At 47.5% G+C, this 22,842-nt stretch overlaps 1 protein-coding gene across 8 annotated transcripts in view; it reads left to right on the top strand.

The window, feature by feature from the left end:
- The window catches only part of LOC144768536 (uncharacterized), a 1,350,740-nt gene that overhangs the window by 556,502 nt on the left and 771,396 nt on the right, over positions 1 to 22,842 (top strand). The window lies entirely within an intron of this gene.

Below are 22,842 nucleotides of genomic sequence, written 5' to 3'. Positions count from 1 at the left end.
TTCTGTCCGCTGCGGTCCCCCCGCCATAGTAATATGGCGGGGGGAAAATGGGTGGCGGGCGGGGTTGGATCAGGGGCAGGTCACCATCGCCATGCCATGATCCTAATGGGCCCCTTAGACACTGTTTTCTTCCATTTGTCCCTGCTGTTTATTCTGTTTCTGGTTCTTGCACTCTTTGTCTCCTATATGCTCTTGCTGCTTGTGCCCTAACTTCTGTCAATATTTCTGTAAGAAGTGAGGTCACCTGATCAGATGTATCTCATAGCGTTTCACAATGGCATGTAACTTGCTATATGTAGTTGTGTTTTTGGGCTCTCTTAATCAGATCAATTAATGACTGTCATTTTTTATCGATACCCACTATATGCATTGCCAAGATGTTTAACAGTTCCACCTGAAGGTCTTGTTTGTCTGCCTGGTGGGATATGGCTGTCGATATTGGATTCATAGTTGTCAAAAGGGCCCCCCAGGTGTTGCCCTGATCATTCTCAGCTCGATCCTTATTTTCTTTGTTACCCATGGTCAGGGCTTGGCTTTTGCCTGCGGCCTCTCGTTCCTTTTGCTCCCTGGTCATTTGTAAAGATTTAGATGGAATTGGCGATATGCTCCCAACAATTAATCGCTTTTTGGCCTGCAGGCTTTCACTATCTGTCACAAAGGGGTTTAAACACGTTAAGGATATGTCCTCATCTCCCACAGCCTCCATTTAGAGTCGTCTGGTAAGTTGTACTTCTGTTGTCTGATGTCTTGTTTTTGAGATGAAATTTCAAGAAGTTCAATCAGAGATTGTTCTTGTGTCCCTGGAGGTTTTTTTGGGACTTGTGGTCTTCTATCATATCTTTTGGGCATGAGCAGTCCCAACTTTTTGGATGAGTGGACTGGGGTTGCACTCGAGTTTCTAAATTATGTATTTCTGCTTGTACTATTATAGAATTTATTAGGGCCGTTCCTCGCAAGTCGAGATCAAATGTATTATCTTGCTTATGTTTGTCCGGCCGGGGGGTGATTTCACTTCCCAAGTCTGAACAACATACTTCCAGCTCTAATGGCTGTTTGACCTACTGATCAACCATCTGATCGATCATCTTCAAATCTAACAAGGAGTTTTGTACTATTGTGCGCTATAAAATTAACAAGTCTGTTATCTTATACCTGTCCTTCTTGTTTGTTTCTGTTTCTATTTCTTTTGCCAGTCTCCTTCTTGGTGCTGTTTTTCACATGGGGGATTGTTTAGGGTTTCCATCGCTTTGAGACTTCTCCGATTCCAAAGTGGTGTCAAAAGTGTTTTCCGACTTTAATAACTCTTGGCACAATCTCTTAGTTTGTCTCTTCTTTCCCTGGGTTATGCACCCTCTATCTCGGCCTGAGCACGTAACCGGGAGGCTGTCTTGGGCTGTCCTAGCCTGTATTACCCAGTTGTGTGCAGCAATGGTATGTCACTAATTGGACCCAGATAACAACCCCCCCCTTATTCTTGTGACTATGGATCCTTAATGCTGGATTCCATGACCCATACAGTCCAATCCTTCCCCCTCCTCCGTACCTCATACCTCTTGCTCTCTTGCCCAGATGGACATGGATGTGGCACAGGTAATCCTTGGGTGGGGGGGAGAAGAAATAAATAACTGCAATGCTGCCCCTTAATCTGTACTCCGGGGCAGGACGGTCACCAGACCAGCGTGCCTTTGCCTGCCTCTGCCTGTGCCCTCCTCTGCAGCACAACCCGTGCTCTCTTCTCCACTCAGGTATTCCCCTGTGAGATAACCCCGGCAGGGTATCCGCAAGGTGAAAGCCAGGCATCCCGCCACGAGGGGCCGTTGTGGAGATTAAGCAAGCTATTGCCCAGAGTCGCAGAGTGTGAACCCGTGAATCGAGTAGGCACCGGAGCGAGAATTGTCGAGTCCATGGACATTTTAGGACTCAAGACCCCGCCGAGCCGGGAATTGAACCCTGGTCCCAGGCTGACCTCTGCTTCCAGGTCTGCCTCCTCTAACCAGTGAGCCACACTTCTCCACACAATAATATACCATCACCATGGCAAATCTTTAATCTGCGAGGTAGAGCATTAAAATGTCCAATAAAATCGATGGCAAATTTGGACCATAGACCATCAGGTATTTCAGTGGGTTGTACAGGCAGAGATACCGCCTCCATAGATTTGTCACTGTTGCACAGATGATACACCCCTCCACCAATTCAATTATGTCTTGATCCATACTAGGCCACCAATATAATGCACTTACCTTCCTCCTAGTGATAGTTTGACCTAAATTTCACTCAATTCCGTACAACATAATCCTTTCTCTTAAAGCTGCAGGAGGAACAAATTTATCAAAACGCATAACCAGCCCATCACCTACCACAGACAATTCCTCTGCCACCTTTAAAAATGGTTGAATTACAAGACAGAACCTTCTCTCTGGGCCATCCCACAGTGATGACCTGCACAACTTCATTCAACACTTCATCTTCCGGAAAAGCCACATCCAATACGCCTGTGAAAACCCACCTTCATCACACACACCAATAGTGGCAATGAGACATTCTTCATCATTATCATCAGGGCCATCCATGCTTTCATCATCACAAGGTAAAGGTGAATGTGGCAGGTAATCTTCTCTGATGTTTCTTCCACCAGCCAGATGCTCTACACTAAAACTGTACTGCAACAACTTCGACCTCAAACTTACAATTTGGGGGGTATGATCCTTAATCACTACTCCATTGAGTATATTGACTAAAGACGCCGTGGAAATACTGCCAGTAATACCCCAGGACTGTCAGGCTGTGAGGAGAGCCTATCTTGCCCCTAGCGCTTCCCGCGGACCCTGGTGCTAGCCTGCCCACACCCCCCTCCCGCTGCCGCAATTGACAATGAATAGCGGCCGCCGAGCGGAGGGGGGCACTGGACTACGTTTCCCGCCAGGCTCAGCGGCGGGAGACGCCATTCACATCGCGCCAGGCGGCGCATAAAGACCGCGTCACCCCGGTGGAGCGGGTGACGCCGTGGAAATACTGCCAGTAATACCCCAGGACTGTCAGGCTGTGAGGAGAGCCTATCTTGCCCCTAGCGCTTCCCGCGGACCCTGGTGCTAGCCTGCCCACACCCCCTTCCCGCTGCCGCAATTGACAACGAATAGCGGCCGCCGAGCGGAGGGGGGCACTGGACTACGTTTCCCGCCAGGCTCAGCGGCGGGAGACGCCATTCACATCGCGCCAGGCGGCGCATAAAGACCGCGTCACCCCGGTGGAGCGGGTGACGCCGTGGAAATACTGCCAGTAATACCCCAGGACTGTCAGGCTGTGAGGAGAGCCTATCTTGCCCCTAGCGCTTCCCGCGGACCCTGGTGCTAGCCTGCCCACACCCCCCTCCCGCTGCCGCAATTGACAACGAATAGCGGCCGCCGAGCGGAGGGGGGCACTGGACTACGTTTCCCGCCAGGCTCAGCGGCGGGAGACGCCATTCACATCGCGCCAGGCGGCGCATAAAGACCGCGTCACCCCCGTGTCGCGGGAGCGCGCGGGAGCGCCCGGGACTAAGCCCGGGCAAAGGGCGGGCCCTCTGTGGCCCTCAGAGGCCCAAGGAGGTCCGGACGGGCCACCTCCATTGACCTTCGCCCATTGATACCAACACAAGGTGAGAGACATTATTGCATCATCTGTTTGCCTGCTCGCCGATTGCTATCCTCGCTCTGAAGCAATGCCATCTGTACTGTAACGTTGTAGACAAACTGTTTGGGTAAAGGTAACTTAACACAACATGATGAAAGCCAAAAAGACACCCATTGCTACGAGATCTTCCACCAGGAATAAAGTGGCCCCTACTACACCCCTGCCCACCATGACTGCCATCGATTTAATGCTGCAGAAAACTATCAATGTTGTGGCTGATGCCATTCAAAATACGGAGAGACGCCTATCTCTGACTCCCAACTTATGTTTTCCTGATCTATCACTACATAAGACGCCAGCCATTAACACCATGGATTGTACTATTAATTCGCAGGATTCACTTCTGATGCAATCCTTTACAGGTCTGCCGAATACTCAAACCAGAGAAATTTCTATTCTAGATACAAGTACACCAATAATCTGCAACAGTGCGGAAAGTAGTACACCACAAACCTGCAGCCCACAGAGACACGAAGGTACCTCCTCTCCATTGAAGGCTGTACCTTCAACTGCAACGTGCGAAGTAAACCCAGGGGGATTGCTATCACTAAACATCTCAACGAATGGAAAGACTAGCCCGAAAACGAAAGCTAAAAGACGGTATAGGAAAAAGCTACAAACTAACAGGAGGCTAATCTCACGACCTATTTGTAAACATAAATTCTCATCACAAGACGTTTGGTCTAGTTTTAGACTAGCCAAACAGACAAATAAGATTAATACTTATCAGACTCTAATACCAACCAGTATAACGGCAACTAAACGGCTTGACAACACATCAGACAGTGTTGATCGGGCCTGTCAGACTGACCGATTAGTCTTAGACGATACTATATACTTGGACCACATAGAACATCTTATAAGGTCCCTTTTGTTGCCAATACGAGAAAGATTTATTAAATTAGAAGAAATGATTGAGAAATCTGATTACATACAAAATAAAAACACAGCATTACTGCGGGAAACACTTGAACTTACAAAAGAGGCGCCAGACAAAAGCCCACCAGAATTGTCTAATAAGAAGGCTGAACGATCTAAAAATCCTCCTGTTATTGGTAACAATACACAGCCACCATCCCTTTTACAGACAGACTCTGTTTTAAATGTCTCCAATAAAATGTCCATCGCTGATAACAAAAACAGTGCTTCTATAGTAATCCCAGATGCAAATGTATCTCCAAAGTCCCCGTTGGCTGATAATGATGAGAGTGAATGGGCAGCTGAGGATTTATGCTCAGTTAAACAAACTGACCAGCACGGCTCTTCAAGGTCCGTATCGGCGCAAAACGTGCCAACGAATAACCCCACTAAAATGTCTACTCGACATCCCCCAAAAAAACCAATTCATACTAACCTTTCCCCAGAGTCTCACCCATATACAATGGTGATGATAGGTGTTCCAAAGCTGGGGGATGGAAAGTTAGAAACATATGGGGAGTTAAAAAACAAGGTATCTCACTGGTTAACCACCCATAGACCACTCCACCCACAGCTTGATGGGCGTATAGCCCATGTTAGGAGGGTAGATTGGGTGGGACACAGATTTAAGTCTACAGAAGGCGAATGCATTATTGTAACTTTTAATGACACCAGAGTGGCAAGATACATCACTAGGTGGAGGGAAAGCTCTACAAATAGCCTGATACGCACAAAAGACCTTAGTTACTTCTATCCCTCAAATGACCTTGGGCCAAACATTAGGCATCCCCACTTTCTGGGGGAACAGAGAGGGCCTTATACCTACACAAATCAACACCAAAACTGGCACATTGTAGGCAAAAACATCCATCACAATATGAGTGACCAATTACATCTAGACCAGGCTACACTCTGGAATTACAAAATTCCTGATTCTTCCACCATGTACCCAGAGAGTAGGGAAGGTATACATCAGGTACCTCAACAGGAATATTCCTGCTTCCCTAATATGAACAATCAGTACAATGTCCCAATTTCTAACAGATTTCACGCCTTCTATGATCAGTGTGATCTGGAGGGGGTCGATTGACTACCTAAATCACAAATTTCCAGTGCACATAAAGATATTGTAAATTGTGAGCCGATAGTCGATAAAAGTAACGGCATAAAGGGACTAAATGATTCTGATATTATCAACAGCCTGTCAATAACAACTGAGCAAATAGGTTTAGTTACAAGTTTTCTAGTTGAGAGTATACCTCCACAAATTTCACCAGAGTTGCTTATAGACCATGAAGTAGCGCCTAGTAACGAACCTTTTAATGCAGAACAACATCATAACATATTTGTGGGACAGGCAGCTGCCAGATCAGAATTTATTTTCCCAGGGAAAGCAGCTAAATCAGTTAATGTAAATGTTAACACAGGCTCAAATGATACAAGCCTAGTTTCTTGGAACATAGCAGGCCTGGCCGATAAAATCTGTGACCCCACCTGGCTGGCTTTTGTTAAACAACATGTAGTGATATGCCTGCAAGAGACCTGGTTGGTAGATGGAAAATTAGCACACATAGAGGGATACCAAAGTTTTTTTAATCCAGCAGAACCCTCAAGTAGTGGGAGAGCAAAGGGGGGGCTGGCAATTTATATAAGTCTGGCTCTTACACATCAAAAAAACACTTGCCATACAGGAAGCAGGAACCTTCAAGTTCTTGAGTTGAAAAGAGGTAAATGTACTTTGTCTTTGATTAATTTTTATAATGCGTCAAATCAGCTTGGAGAATGTAACTTACAACACCTAAGTGACTATCTGAGTGAAAATAAGGGGAATTTGTCGAATAAATTGCTGATTGCAGGCGACTTTAATACACACCCCTGTGGGAACCCTGGAGAGACGCCCATGGGTTACCTAGGGTGTAACAGCATAAAAGGATTCCATTTTGACCACTCGCGACGTGGAACACAGCTTAACAACATGATGGATGAATATAACCTAGTTGCTGCTATGGCAGAGACAGCGGAGCATACACTATTCCAAGTCCCTACCTATAAAGGCAACACAAATGGTTCATATATAGACCACATTCTATTATCCGCAGAACTTGTGATTTTTGTTTCGGACTTCCGTATTCAATGGAATACCCACAGTGATCATAACCCGATCTCCATCAATGTTGGTGGAGGTATTCTTGAATTGCGTAAGGCCAGTGAAAGCCGTGGAATCATAAAACCCATAAATGGAACACGTCGTCTAAAATGGACTATGGTGGACTGTGATATCTTGTATGCATCGATAAATAACCTTTGTAGCTCTGATTTGTTAATTTGTGTGTCACCCACATCATCCCCTGTTCAAACATTGATTGCTTTTGAGGGTGTCGTTGCATCAGTAGGGTCTTTGTTAACAGTGCCAGCAAGAGGATGTAGGGGAAATAATCCAAAATGGTTCGATCACTCTTGCTCCAAGGCCAACAGGGACCTTAAGACGGCATTAAAAACTAGACCTAGAGACCTGGCTCATATCAAAGCCATGCGTATACAATATAAAAAATGCCTGGCAACACGGAAAAAAGAGGTCAAGGCAAGTACATGGGAGTCTCTTCTAGACCCGAAAATTTTGGGTAACAGTGCCAGGTTCTGGGAAATCATCAACAAACCTTTGTTTGACGACCCGAGTAATCTGGTCCTTGGTACCAATATTCCTGAGGAAGACTGGGTCACCCACTTTAGTTCCATTTTTAAAAGTAATAATAAGCCTCAGGCAGAATACTCTTTTATTCCCCCTATGGAGAACATTTTGCATTTTACAGTTAATGAGATTGAAATAGGTATTCAAGGCCTAACTTGTAACAAGGCCCCTGGACCTGATGGCCTCCCCCCGGATCTCTTTAAATCCCTGCCATCACTTTGGGCTCCAGTTCTTGCAGCTGTAATTAATGCGGCGGTGTCATCTGGTTGCCAATCGTCCTGGGGGACTTCAACTATAGTACCTGTATTTAAAAAAGGAAACCGTAGTAGTCCAGTTTGCTACAGACCAATATCATTAATTAATTCTGTAGCAAAAGTGGTAGGTGGTGTAATTTTAAATAGACTAAAAACGTGGGCTGAGGAAAACCATATAATTTCCCCAATCCAATATGGCTTCAGGCCTGGTCATTCAACGATTACCCAGTGCCTGAACCTATATATGATTATAGGGAAATATACCCTGGCCAGAGAAGGTACAATTCACATGGCATTCATGGATCTATCGTCGGCTTTCGACTGCGTAGACCGAGGTAGATTACGGGATGTCATGGCAAAAATGGGCATAGAGCAAAATCTGATTAATTTTCTAGCTGACTTGCACTCTGACACACAAGCAAATGTCAGATATACACAAGATTTAAAAGTAACAAGGGAATTTGGAATACATCGGGGCGTTAGACAAGGTTGTATTTTAGCCCCATTCCTCTTTAATTTGTATATAAATGACTTAGAACAGTACCTCTTAGACACAGGAGTCGATTACCCGTATGTAGGCAGGAAAGGACTGCCGGTACTGCTTTATGCGGACGACGCAGTCCTGATCTCCAGGACTGCAGCCGGCCTACAAATTTTGTTAAAAGCTTTTCATGATTTTATGTCTTCACGGGACTTGAGTATCAACAACTCAAAGTCCTACGTCATGAAGTCAGGCATGGGGTAGAAAAAAACAAATACCTTCAACGTTAATGGGGAAAAAATTCCTGTGACTAAGACATTTTCCTATTTAGGTGTCCTCTTGGACCATCAGCTAAATTGGGGACCCGCTATACAGAGGAAAGTGGGAGAGGTAACAAGGGCCAATGCAGCAATATCCGACTTTGCTAGGAAAATAGGAAACACCCCAGTGGCAGCTCTGCTCCAACTATATAAATCGAAAAGTATATCCATTGCATGTTATGGCAGTGAGTTATGGGGGTTTACTCCGTCCAGAGGCCTGGAAGTCACTGAAAATAACTTCTTAAAACGAGTCCTAAGGGTACCGAGGGGTACTGGTAATTTCTCAGTTCACGAAGAACTGGGTTTGCCATACCTGAGTGACACTCTAGCCGTAAATCCCATACTCTGCTGGCTAAACTGCTGGGTAAACACTGAAATACCTCTTACCCAACAAATTCTAAAAGAAGCAATAACATGGGAAAATGGATCTAAAGTCCCTTGGCTCAAATATATCAGAAAATGTCTAACTGAGCTAGGGCGCCCTGAGCTCTTTGTAACCCCAGAACTTACCAAAAAATCTGATGTTACCTCGGTGAAGAAGTCCTTTTTCTCTGCTAGGTATTTAGCCCGGGAGGAGGCGGAATTAAAGAAAGACAGTGTACGGAAACATGTACTTGTAAAAACCTCTGTGTACATGGAACCGTACCTGTCACTACCCCTATCTGGCTATGATCGTTTTTTGCTCACGAGGTTTCGCCTAGATTTATTTCATCTTCTACTGGCAGTACCGAGGGGGGCCCATCGAGGCCAAGTGTTGCCACCTTGCGGCTGCGACGATAAGTCTCCGCAAGATCTGGCACACTTTTTATTCATTTGTCCTTTCTATTTGATACCACGGAAATGATATCTAAAATCAATACTCAAACAGCTGAACTTTGCACAAATCCGACCAGCACTTTATTACCTCCAACTATTAAGTAGTGATTGCATTTTGTTTGTATGTAGCTTTTTAAAACTTGCGGTCAAATTCAGGAAAAGTATGGAGGGATAGTTGTGTTTTTATTGTGAGTTCTCCTTTTTAACCATTTAAAAACATTTTTAAAATTCATTCCTTTACTGTGTAGTTTGCCTGAAAATGTTTTCTATTGTGTGACTTTTTGAAATATATGAATTATATGTATCAACTATAATCTTGTTTGAAATGTGCTTTTATGGATGTTACTATGAACATTCGAATAAAGTTCTTTTGACTTTGACTTTGACTAAGGGCTTGTGGTCAGTTTTTAGTAAAAAATGTTTACCCCAAATGAAGCATTTAAACCGTTTTTGACTTCCTAACAGCATGCAAGGAGTTCATTTTCAATAACAGAGAAAACGTTTTTATTCTCTCTCAAAGCCCCAAATGCAAACCCAATGTTTTTTCTCTACGACACCATTTTTCGGAGTCAAGGTTGCACCCATCCCCCGTTGTTCGCATCTATTGTAATAGTACACTCTTTAGTAGAATCAAAAGGTTCAAGTGTGAGAAGTTGGCCTGGCATATGCTGTCCACTAGTTATAGTGGGCACCTTGCACCAGTCCGAACAACCCTTAATGATTATAGGGTTAAGACAACCTTCATTGAAAGCTAGCCTAGTGGTAACTATGGAGAGCAGCCTTCAGGCTAAGTCTTGAAGGAGTGTAAAGCAGCTTGGTTTGCCAGATTATAACCTCTTGAATGTCTAAATGAAAGGAGAACCACACAAGATATATATATATATATATATATATATATATATATATATATATATATATATATATTTCACCACCTTCTTCTTTCCTGAAGAAAATAGCACGCACTCACAGTATCCTGTATTTCCAATTGTCTTTAATTTGCAGTCAAAACTCCAGTTCCAAAAAATACCAACACCTTTCGTTAGTCACCACTAACTTGGTCACGGTAGGTATGTGGAATTACAAAGTAACCTATAATCATTGTTCATTGTGGGCATGTGACTCATTACTTCACTTTTACATCAGCAAGCATGCCATTCTGGTACTTGTAGGCATATTCTAGGTAAAATAATATGTCAAAACGAAATAAACCCATTCCTGTATTTTAAATAACCTGCTCTCCATTTTCTGCAGTATTATTTCTTGTCTGTCCCTTCTGCTATTTTATTTCTGCAGTCGGGGCTTCGTGAAAACAGTGTAGGGGGAGGGGAGGTTTCATGGCTTTTACTCGTTATAGAATTTCCCTAAACCTTATCTTTCATTACTAAATCAATCCGCTTTTTTAGTTTATGGTACGCCGGTACGCCTGATTTGAAAGATTTTGACATCAACAGTTGATAATCATTTGGTCCGGTAATTTTATTGGCAGCTTAGGTTCGATTGCATTAATTTTATGATGATTTTTCCCTTACTTGCTTATTCTATCGGAGCTCCGATTAACATTATATCCTAATTCTGTTTTTGGTAATCTTACATTTTATTTATATGTATATGCAGTTAAACCCTCTAGTGGGCATCAGTGTCCAATTTGATTATTCGTGCGGTCTATACATAAGGTTAGGGAACTATTTCCGCTATTTTAAAATGTTATATTATTTCTCTACAGTCAAACTTCACGTATTTTTGGTGTATCATTATCCCCCTTTATTTTATGATTTATTGTTGCTATTATGCCCTCTGGTGGGCAAATTGGTACTTAAATCATGTTTGTATATTAACCTGGATGGGGACAGGGGCGGCTCTAGGCTCATGGGGCCCCTGGGCAGGGAGCGTAGGTAGGGGGCCCCGGAAGAGGGGGTCCGGGCGGGGCGGTGAAGAGGGGGGGGTCAGGGTGTTTGGAAGTGGAACAGAGCCACCAAATCCCTGCCACTGGGGCCGCCACGCAAATATGTATCCATCCTCAGAGGATTATTATATTAAGGATATATATTGGCGTGGCGGCCCCTGGGGTTTGCCGGCCCTCTGCAGGTGCACAGCTTGCACATGCCTAAGGCCTGCCCTGATGGGGATGACATTCCTCCTATTCCTTATTACCCAAGCCTCTTCCCAACAATAGAAACCAAGGTTATTCTTTGTGCAGTATAGACTTTACAACTTATTCATGGTTTAAACTTCCTACAAATGTACATATAATTCTTCACTCTGGTTTATCCCGAGGGTGTGAAAGTCCTGAAATTACATATTTGGCGGGATTCTCTCCTCCTTAAGTTCTTCTCTCTATCCCCACCTCTCACATGTTGGGGAGTTGTCTCCAGAGCATAAAACCGTAGCAATTTCCAGTCCCCTTCATGGTTACTTTCCATGTGTTTTGCAAAAGCATTGCTGCGATCTTTATTAACTGTTGCTCGCACGTGCTCCAGAATTCTTTTTTTAAGTTCACATTTTGTGCTGCCGATGTATTTGAGGGAGCACGGGCATTCAATAACATATACAACAAATTGTGTTTTACATGTGATTAGTTCCTTTATATGCCACACCTTATTGTTTCGAAATTGCTACGGTTTTATGCTCTGGAGACTACTCCCCAACATGTGAGAGGTGGGGATAGAGAGAAGAACTTAAGGAGGAGAGAATCCCGCCAAATATGTAATTTCAGGACTTTCACACCCTGGGGATTAAACCAGAGTGAAGAATTATATGTACATTTGTAGGAAATTTAAACCATGAATAAGTTGTAAAGTCTATACTGCACAGGGAATAACCTTGGTTTCTATTGTTGGGAAGAGGCTTGGGTAATAAGGAATAGGAGGAATGTCATCCCCATCCAGGTTAATATACAAACATGATTTAAGTACCAATTTGCCCACCAGAGGGCATAATACCAACAATAAATCATAAAATAAAGGGGGATAATGATACACCAAAAATACGTGAGGTTTGACTATAGAGAAATAATATCAAATTTTAAAATAGCGGAAATAGTTCCCTAACCTTATGCATAGACCGCACGATTAATCGAATTGGACACTGATGCCCACTAGAGGGTTTAACCACATATACATATAAATAAAATGTAAGATTGCCAAAAACAGAATAAGGATATAATGTTAATCGGAGCTCCGATAGAATAAGCAAGTAAGGGAAAAATCATCATAAAATTAATGCAATCGAACCTAAGCTGCCAATAAAATTACCGGACCAAATGATTATCAACTGTTTTAAGATGTCACAATCTTTGAAATCAGGCGTACCGGCATACCATAAACTAAAAAAGCGGATTGATTTAGTAATGAAACATAAGGTTGAGGGAAATTCTATAACGTGTTTTGACATATTATTTTACCCAGCATGTGCCTACAAGTACCAGAATGCAATGCTTGATGATGTAAAAGTGAAGTAATAAGTCACATGCCCACAATGAACAATGCTTATAGGTTACTTCATAATTCCACATATCTAACGTGACCAAGTTAGTGGTGAGTAACGAAACGCGTAGGTATTTTTTTAAACTGGAGTTTTGACTGCAAATTAAAGACAATTGGAAATACAGGATACTGTGAGTGCGGGCTATTTTCTTCAGGTGAGAAGAAGGTGGTGAAATTAATTTTCAACTTGGCTCTGTCGAACAGCACACACCGGGAAACAGAGCGCCGGGGGTGCGTTGAAAGGAGCCACGCTGGGAGGATATATATATATATATATATATATAATATATGTATTTATTTCTAAACACTCTAACACTCTCTAGTAATCTCTTTATGAGATGACAGAGCAAAGTACACACTTTAAGCAAAATAGAACTTCAGTAAATAGCACAATATATATTGGGCCCGGGGGGGACCAAACCATATATTAGGAAAGTGGTATAAGAACCACGACTTGACTAGACACAAGGCCTAGAGCCTGTAGAATCACTGGAACCACAGGGAACCACCCAAGGTAGTGACACAGCGGACCCACAGGGGACGCGTGCAGTGTGAGAACACAGCCGCGAGATGCTATTAGCTTCTATGGGGAAAGTCACGGTTGGAATTTTTAAGATCTGAAAGAAACACGTAGTGGTAGATTCCTTACCTTAGAATTACCCCCATGTGTCAGACTGGATCCGGAAAGCTTTTTTGTCAGCAGTACCCTTGCATGTCGGTAGGCGTCGTCGTGCGGCTCTGCGTGCATCGTTGGCGCCGGGAGGACGTCGCTGGAGCTACTTAAACGCGCCCAAGCACGCTGACGTCCGTTCTTTCTTTTTCCGCGCCAGCAAGCGCAGATCTGGAAAGAGTAAGTATCCCCAGTAATTTTTTGACTGAGTTTTTTTAGGCCTTTTACCTCATCTTTTCGAGTCGATCGACTCCTGGTGTCGTAGGGATGCCTGGTTTCAAGAACTGCGGGGACTGTCATTGTATGATGTCGGTGACGGATCCCCACCTCGTGTGTCTCTACTGCCTGAGGCCCGACCACGACTCTGCGCCGCTCGATGTCCCGGTCCTGGGGGAGGTTGAGGGACTGGTCGCGGAGTTGTCACCATCATTGTTCTGGATCTAAGTCTTCGCACTCAGGGTCAGGTAAGTCGAAGCATTCCAAAAAGAAGTTGAAGAAGCATCGTCGCTCTTCGACTTCCCCTCGCCCGTGGTGCAATGTGCCTGAGGGTGCCAACCCCGTGGCTCCGGAGGAGCCTGCGACGTCGCCCCCAGTCTACCCCCTCTTCCCGGGTGCGGGGGTGGTGCCTGCTCAAGTGCAAGAGTTTTTTGCTGCCATGGCCCGACTCTTCGGGCCCAACAGGGGGTCCTGCTTTGCCATCTCCAACGGCTCCGGCCCCAACGCCGCAGGCCCCCCATCATCCAGGATCGCATCCCGATCGACGCCGGTTGACCTAGTGACACCTCCACCGGCGCCGATCTCCCAGGCACCCCCTCCAGACGTCGCTAGCTCCTCTATACGACCATAGTCCCCAGAAACAGCACCGACCCAGACACGGTGCAGGATCGATGCCAATGGGCCCTTTTGTGCCTTATGTCCATCCTCCTTATTTTGAGCCTATTCCACAGATGTTGGAGGAAGGGGAGGACCGGGAGGGATCTGAGGACCCTCTAGCACAGGACTGTGCTTATGATCTGGACTGGGCAGAGGATTTGGGGAAGGCCAGTGGTCTTGACACCTTGCCTGACCTTGGCATGCTGTCTCCTCCTACCGCTGCTACGGAGGAGGGAGCCAGTTACGTAGTGGTGTTGCATAGGGCAGCAGAGGCTCTTCACCTCGAACTCCCTACGGTGGGCGTCAGAACTAACTTTCTGACAGATGTGCTCCAACCGGCAGCTACCTTTTTGGAGCCTTTGTTGCCTTTTAATGAAGCGCTATCTGACGTTCTTTTGGGTACTTTGTCCAGGCCCAACACAGGTGCTCCTGTGGATAGGAACGTGGCCCGACACCATCGCCCAGCTCTGGGAACCCCCTCTTCCTTACTCAACACCCCACCCCTGAGAGCTTGGTAGTCCAAGCCTCTACATCCCAGAGCGCGTTCCCTACCGCACCTCCAGATAGGGATTCCAAGAAGCTAGATCAGCTTGGTAAGAAGCTGTTTTCATCTGTCTGCTCAGGGCTGTGATCGGTGAACACCGCATGCCTTTTGGGCCACCATACCTAGGGTGACCAACCGTCCGTAAATTTCACGGACAGTCCGTAATTTCGGCCGTCTGTCCGTTGTCCGTGAAGGATTCTTTAACGGACGCCATTTGTCCGTAATTTTAACCCCGGGCACTGGTCGCACTACCCTAAAGCCGGCACAGCTTCCACCCTCCTCCCTTCATGACTCTGATGCAAAGCGCAGATACCCCGCAGCATTGGAGAGGCACAGCGGGATGGCAACCCTCACACCTCCAGCCCTTGATGAGCTGTTAAGAGGTGCTTCGAAGGTGACTAAGAGGGGGGGCGGCAGGGGCATCTATTCACATGCAAACAGCCCTGAATGCGCCATGTCTCTGCGATTAAGGAGGGCTTCACACATTACATTTCTGCCCAGGGCCCCAAAAATACTAGAACCGGCCCTGATTACACTGCGCAGCCCTGGTTCGCTTCACAGAGCTTAAATACTGTCACTAAATTTTAAACAAACCTGGGTTCTTCTAACATGCAGTCTTAATGTAATAACATTAAGAAATGGCACAATCACACCCACACCGATTAACAAAGTATGGAGGACAATCAGTTAAATCAGTTCTCTTGGAGCATCTCCTGTAAGTACTGTACATCAGTTTGTGTGTGGGGAGCAAAACTAACATTTTGGAAAGAGCCTGTCTTCTCGTTGTCTTGTCCAGGAAGGGGTGAGGAGCCCTACCCCACCCTGGAAGAGGCCAAGATTATACTAGAATACTGCATGGCCACCCCTGTTCCCACTCTGGTGGATCCTGTTCCCCCTCCTGTGATGGCTCCTGCCCCGCCCCAGTGATGGCTCCTGTCCCCCCCACCTGCCCCCGCCTGTGATGGCTCCTGTCCCCCTCCTGTGGTGGATCCTGTCTCTGCCCTGGGTGGCTTCTGTCCCAGTCCTGGAGTGGCTCATGCAGCGAGGGTGAAGTTCTTGATGGGCCTCTTGTCAAAAAGGCTCCGCTCAAAATTTATATGAGTGGATGGCTGGATGAATTAGTGAAAGGGTGAATGAATGAATGAAAGATTGAATAGATGGATAGTGAGAGAGGATGGATGATTGATGAGTGAGTGGAAGGATGGAAGGGAGAAAAGGTAAATGGCTGGATGTATGGGTGGAAGGGTAGCTGGATGGGTGAAAGGGTGGATGGATGAGTGAAAGGATAGACGAGTGAAAAGGTGGATGATGAGTGGGTGGATGGATAAGTGAAATGATAGATGGATTGATGAATTGATAAATGCAAGGGTGAATGGATGGACGAATGAGTGAAAGGGTGGATGTAAGGATGGATGAGTGAGTGAAAGGGAGGGTGGATGGACAAAATGATGAATAGATGAGTGAAGGAGTGAAAGGATAAATGGATGAGAGGGGGGGGGGACTGCCGCGATTGCTCCGTGGGTTGGGCGCTTGCTGAGAGCGCACTGTGTGACCTTGGGCATGGTTTGATTCTCAGAATGTCATCCTTCTGAGCGGAAAGGGTGGATGTAAGGATGGATGAGTGAGTGAAAGGGAGGGTAGATGGACAAAATGATGAATAGATGAGTGAAGGAGTGAAAGGATAAATGGATGAGAGAATGGATGGATGAGTGATAGGGTCAATGGATGGATTCATGAGTGGATTCGTAGATGGATGGGTGGGTGGATGGATGGAAGGAAGGATTGCTAAGTGGAAGGGTGGAAGAATGAGTGACTGGGTGGATGGATGAGTAAGTGAAAGGATGGCTGGATGGGAGAAAGGGTAAATGGCTGGATGGATGAGTGAATGGATGGATGGTAGAAGAGTGGATGGATGAGTGTACAGATGGATAGGGTGAAAGGATGGATGGATAATGGATGGATGAGTGAAAGGATGGATGAGGGGATGGGTGAGTGAAATAATAGATGGAAGGATACATGATGGATAGGTTTGCAAATTGTTGAATATGTTTGGATATGGCTGGGCTTACTTCTATACTATTGCGCGACCTCTGATGTGTCTGTAAAACGTATTCTATTGTCCTGTAGTTTTGTCCTGAATTTTGACCTCCTGTCCTGAATTTGTGTCCTGAATTTCGACCCTTTGTCCTGAATTTTTACACTCACCGTCCTGAATTTGCACCAATGCCAGTTGGTCACCCTAACCATACCCACTCTCTGGGGGACACAGTTGCGCAGGTGCTGCCTAACTGCCCGGAGGAGGCCCAGGTTGTTCTTTCCCAGGCGGTTGCGGCCGGGAGAGAGGCAGCACAGTTCACCATAAGTTGTGGGCTGGACACCGCCGACTCACTGGGCAGGTCAATTTCTATGACGGTGGCGCTTTGGTGCCATGCCAGGTTGAGGACAACTGGCTTCTCAGGGGATGACTATAACACTCTGATGAACATGCCCTTTGATGGCATTCGCCTTTTTGGCCACAAGGCAGATAGTGCGTTGGAGCGCTTCAAGTCCTTGGGCCTGTCGGCGGCTCTGCCTCCTCCTCCTTCTGCTTTTCGTTCCTTTCATGGCCACGGAAGGGGCGCCCCACAGGGTTCGCAGAGCCACAGGTCGCAGGAGCAACAACAACCTCAGCGCGGACGTGGGAACCGTCAAGGCGGTTCAGGGGGCCAGCGGGCTGGTCAGTCCACTTCCACCCCTGCAGCATCCACTTCAAACAAAGCCTTCCTAGTCTGACCTTTCAGGCCCATCAGATGCCAGTGGGTGGATGAATATGCCATCATCTCCACCACTGGCGCAACATCACTTTGAACAAGTGGGTGCTGCCGATTGTCCGATGGGGCTACTCCCTCCCCTTCGAGACAACCCCTCCAGTGATGCCACCTCAGTACCACTGCATGTCCAGGGATCACTTGGCGCTTCTCCAGCAGGAAGTTGCGGCCCTCTTGGCCAAGGGGGCCATTGAACGCGTTCCGACGCCAGAAGTAGGTCGTGGTTGTTATTCCCACTACTTTCTGGTTCCAAAGAAGGACAAGGGCCTGCGTCCTATCTTAGACCTTCGGAACGTCAATCGCTTCCTCCAAAAGGAGAAGTTCAAGATGCTCACACTTGCTCAGGTCTTGTCTGCCCTGGACCCGCAAGACTGGATGGTGGCGTTGGACTTGCAAGACACCTATTTTCATTTTCCCGTCCTGCCTGCCCACAGGCGCCACCTGCGATTCACGGTAGGCCACAAGCACTTTCAGTTCATCGTGTTCCGCTTTGGCCTTACCAGTGCCCCTCGGGTGTTCACGAAAGTGACGGCTGTGGTCGCAGCTCATCTGCGCAGATCAGGGGTTTCAGTCTTCCCCTATCTCAATGACTGACTGTTGAAGGCGGGCTCGCCTCAGGCAGTTGTCTCCCACCTCAAGACTACGGCCGACCTCCTGCATTTGCTGGGGTTTTCCATCAACGTGCCAAAGTCGCACCTGATTCCCTCGCAGAAGCTCCTTTTCATTGGAGCGGTTCTGGACTCAATGCAGTTTCGGGTTTATCCTCCCGAGCAGCGAGTCCGGGACATTCAGGCTATGATTCCGATCTTTCCCCGGTTTCGGTCAGGATGACCCTTCGACTACTGGGCCTGATGGCCTCCTGCATCCTACTGGTGGATCATGCCAGATGGCATATGCGGGCTCTGCAGTGGGACCTGAAGTTCCAGTGGGTACAGCACAGCATCAGGCCAACCTGTCCGATCACGTCCAGATCTCAGAGGGCACTGCACGCCAATTGCAGTGGTGGCTCTCGAATCGCCACTGGGTCAATGGCAGATCCCTCTCCCTTCCCCAACCGGAACACACAGTTGTGACGGACGCGTTCCTTCTGGGATGGGACGGCGACATGGGGGAGGCGGAGATCAGAGGCCTCTGGCCTCCGGCGGAGTCCGAGCTCCAAATCAACCTTCTGGAGCTTCGGGCGATCCGACTTGCACTGAAAGCATTCCTTCCTTCTGTCATGGGGAGAGTAGTGCAGGTGTTCACAGACAACACCACCGCCATGTGATACTGCAACAAACAGGGCGGGGTGGGGCCGTGGACCCTATTCCAAGAGGCTCTCTGCCTCTGGGCTTGGCTGGAACATCTGGGCATGTCCCTGGTGGTTCAACACCTGGCAGGTTCTCTGAACGCCAGGGCGGGCGAACTCAGCCGCCGGTGCATGATGGATCACAAATGGCGTCTGAACTCGGACGTGGGGCAAGGTCTCTTTCAGCAATGGGGAGAGCCTTGGTTAGATCTATTCGCCACCGAAGAGATCGCACAATGTCATCAGTTCTGCACGTTGGAATTTCCAAGGCGGCACTCGCTCGGCGACGCTTTTCGTCGCAAGTGGAGTTGGGTCTGTTGTACGCCTTTCCGCCTATACCACTGCTGCCCAGAGTGCTGGAGAAGATCAAGCACGACCGGGCCCAAGTCATCCTTGTGGCTCTGGACTGGGCTCGATGAGTATGGTATCCCAAGCTACTCAGTATGAGCATCGATCCCCCGATCTGTCTGCCTCTTCGGGAGGATCCTCTGTCGCAGCAGCAGGGGACGCTCTTCCACCCAACCCTGTCCAGTCTCCACCTCCTTGCGTGGAGATTGAGTGGCGGCAGTTGACGTCTTTCGACCTGACCCCGAGGTCTTTATTGTTATCTTGGCAGCCAGGCGTCCCTCCACTAAGACGGTATACGCCTGCAGGTGGAATAAGTTTGTGGCATGGTGCACAGCAAAGTTGTGGATCCCCTTTCTGCCCCTTTTTCAGAGGTCCTTCTTTTTCTTCTCTCTTTGGCCCAGCAGGGCTCTGCTCACGGCACTATCAAGGGCTATCTCTCGGTCATTTCCGCCTTTTTAAGGCTTCTAGATCAGCCTTCCCTTTTCAAGTCCCCTGTTGTAAATAGATTCTTGAAAGGCATCACACACGTTTCCTCCTATTCCTTTCGTGATGCCTCAGTAGGACTTGAATCTAGTTCTTACTTTTCTGGTGTGGGCTCCCTTTGAGCCACTTCACAATTGTCCTCTTTGTCTCCTCACTCTAAAAACTGCTTACCTGGTTGCCATCACCTCTGCCAGAAGAGTGAGTGAGCTCCAGGCTTTTTCTTCTAAGCCTCCTTTCCTCTCTGTCCATCTGGACAAAGTTGTACTAAGGAGTCGTCCTTCTTTTCTGCCAAAGGTTGTCACTGCCTTTCACATTGGGCAGACCATCACTGTACCCATCTTCTTTCCACCTCCGCATCCGTCAAAAGAGGAAGAGAGGCTCCAGCATCTGGACCCAAAACGTGTGCTCTCTTTCTATCTGGACCGCACTCAACAGTTCCGGGTGGATTGCCAGCTCTTTGTTGGCTACGTGAGCGCCAAGAATGGTCGGGCTGTGCACAAGCGGACCATCTCTCAATGGGTCATTCTATTCATAAAGGCTTGTTACTCCTTGGCTAAAAAGGAGCCTCCGGTGGGGTTGCACGCCCACTCAACTAGGGCGATGGCAGCCACTACTGCTCTGGGACGGGGAGTTCCCTTGCATGACATCTGTCAGGCAGCTACGTGGGCCTCACTGCACAAGTTTACCAAGCACCACCACTTGGACAGCTTCTTTGGCCATACTGTTCTCCAGGGCTTTCTGGTGTGATCTTGGTTCGCAGACCCACCACTGGGGTTGGTATTGTTGGGGTATCTATTCTAAGGTAAGATATCTATCACTACGTGTTTCTTTCAGATGCTCAAGTCACTAACCTTCGATAACGCTATATCTGTAAAAAACATTAGTAGTGATAGATTCCTTACTTCCCCACCTATCCTCCCCATTCTGCAAACTGATTTTGGGGGTTAAGGTCATCACTTTTAGGGCCCCATTTTCATAGCACCAGTTGTCAGTTTCTTGCATGGTTCTGCTTTCCTGGCGCGGAAAGTCGTGTACAGAACTGACGTCAGCGCGCGTGGGCACGTCTAAGTAGCTCCAGCGACGTCATCCCGGTGCCAACGGCGAACGTGGAGCCACACGACGACGCCTACCGACGTGCAGGGGTACTGCTGACGAAAAAACTTTCCGGATGGAGTCTGACTCCTGGAGGTAATTTTAAGGTAAGGAATCTATCACTACTAATTGTTACCGAAAAGCAAGTAACAAGGAGAGGACTTTGAGCAAACCCCTTTAGACTTAAGGGGTTCTAGGGCCAACACCCATGGGAGCACCAGAGTACTCGAGTTACCTCACCCAGGGATGCCGGGTTCATAGGTGTCAAATGGTGTCAGGAATCGTCGTTGATTTAAATGGTGATCTGCTGCAAAGTGCTGCTGCCGTGGAGAAGAAAAGTGTCCGGTGTCATCCAGCCTGGATCAAAGATGTGAGGAACCTGAAAGCAGAGGGGACAGAGTCTGGGTCACTTGCCAGTGACCTGGGGCAAGATAGACGAATGCCCACCGATGTCTGGTGCTTCCGGTGCGAAGAGGTGAAGCTTGACTCTGCAGCCACGAGGACCAGGAGGCATCGACGACATCCAGGAGCTGGATTCGAGCTGTGCCACAAAGGATGTCGAGTGCTGCGGCGTCGGTGCCCAGATTAGACACAACAAGCCTTGGCAACAGCAACCCATGCAGGAAGAGAAAAGATGCTTTGGTGTGGTCCAGCAAGGTCCAGGGGACTCCCCAAGTGGTGGAGAGTCCGGGAACATCTGGAGCAACCAGGAAAACCCAAGGAAAGTCAAAGTTACCTTCTCAGGGACCCACCGTTCGACGGACCCGGGATCGCAAAGGTACCTCTAGCATAAACACAATGGGCCGGCTCACGGAACACTCGTGGAGTGTAGGCCAGCAATCTTCAGTGGAAATGCTGCTCAGGGTCTGGGCTACAAGCAACCCAATGCACAGCCTCAAGGATTGTCGAGAAGCAGATGCACTTGCAAATGTGCACGGTGTCCAGGGGTTCCAGTTCCACGGTACCTATGAGTTCTATGGTTCTCAGCTTTGCTGGAGACTTGGGTCGGCCTCTAAGAGGTCTGGAAATCCACCTCCTGTGTTACAATTTCTTCGGAGTCCGGCAGGAGCTTCGGAGATGCAAACTAGTCAGATGCGTCTTTGGTGCCTTCCACGCAGGGGAGTAACTCCTTTACTCCAAGGGAGATTCTTCAATCATCCAGCGGTGTGCAGATCGTTGAAGTTCAAGGATTCAGTATCAGAGTTTAGTTCAGGTATAATCTAAAGTCTTGTTGCCAGGGGTTCCTATCTTATACCCAAGAAAGGGGTGGGACAAACTCTGGGGACCCGCCTATGGGAGGGTTTGGAAAGAGTTTTGGCTACACCCATTTCCTTTGTCCAGTTTCACGCCAGAGCAGGGGCTGGTAGCCCCTGCAACCGGTTTGAACTGGGCTATGCACAGGGACACCAAATGTGGCCCCAGTGCTGACTTCAAAGTACTCTTGGAGTGCACCCACCCTGCCCCAATACACTAAAGCCTGTCTGGGAGGTGGTGACACCTCCCTGTGACAGGAAACCTATTTTCCAGGCTTCCCCTGTCTGAGTTTCGTCCAGCAGCAGGAGGCCAGACTCGTGTCTGTGGCTGTGGCATCCATTTTGTGATGCCAGGGTTCTTTTAAGCTGGTACAAGGTGTACAAGTGTAGTCATGTCTCTCTCTCTAGAAGGGTGAAATCATACCCCTGCCGCCAGGACTGGCGGGGGGGGGGGGTATGATTCCAAAGTGTTTGACACCAAACACGACATGTTTCCATGCAGCCATTCCAAAGATATAATTTACTGTGAGGTTATGATGCATTTAAGAGTATATGGTCTGGCTCCATCACAGAACAACCCGGGAGAATAGATTCCGAAGGCTACAGAGGGGCCGTGCTCATGCATGGGCACCCAAAAACCAGCACCCTGCTTTCAGGACTGATAAGGCCTGCCATAGGGGGTGACTGATAGGTTTATATGTGAAGTGATATAAGGTAGATATAGGGAACCTATATCTAAGTAAGGGGTGCATACACCACCTTCCACAGACTGCAGTAGCAGAACTGTGGTGTCATTTTGGGAGCCTGCCCAGGGGTGGCATAATACATGCTGCAGCCTCTAGTAGGCCTCTG

The sequence above is a fragment of the Lissotriton helveticus genome, chromosome 7 (assembly GCF_964261635.1).
Source record: "Lissotriton helveticus chromosome 7, aLisHel1.1, whole genome shotgun sequence".
Lineage (NCBI taxonomy): Eukaryota > Metazoa > Chordata > Amphibia > Caudata > Salamandridae > Lissotriton > Lissotriton helveticus.
Note: the sequence above shows the minus strand (reverse complement) of the source record. Positions and strands in the feature narration are given on the sequence as shown.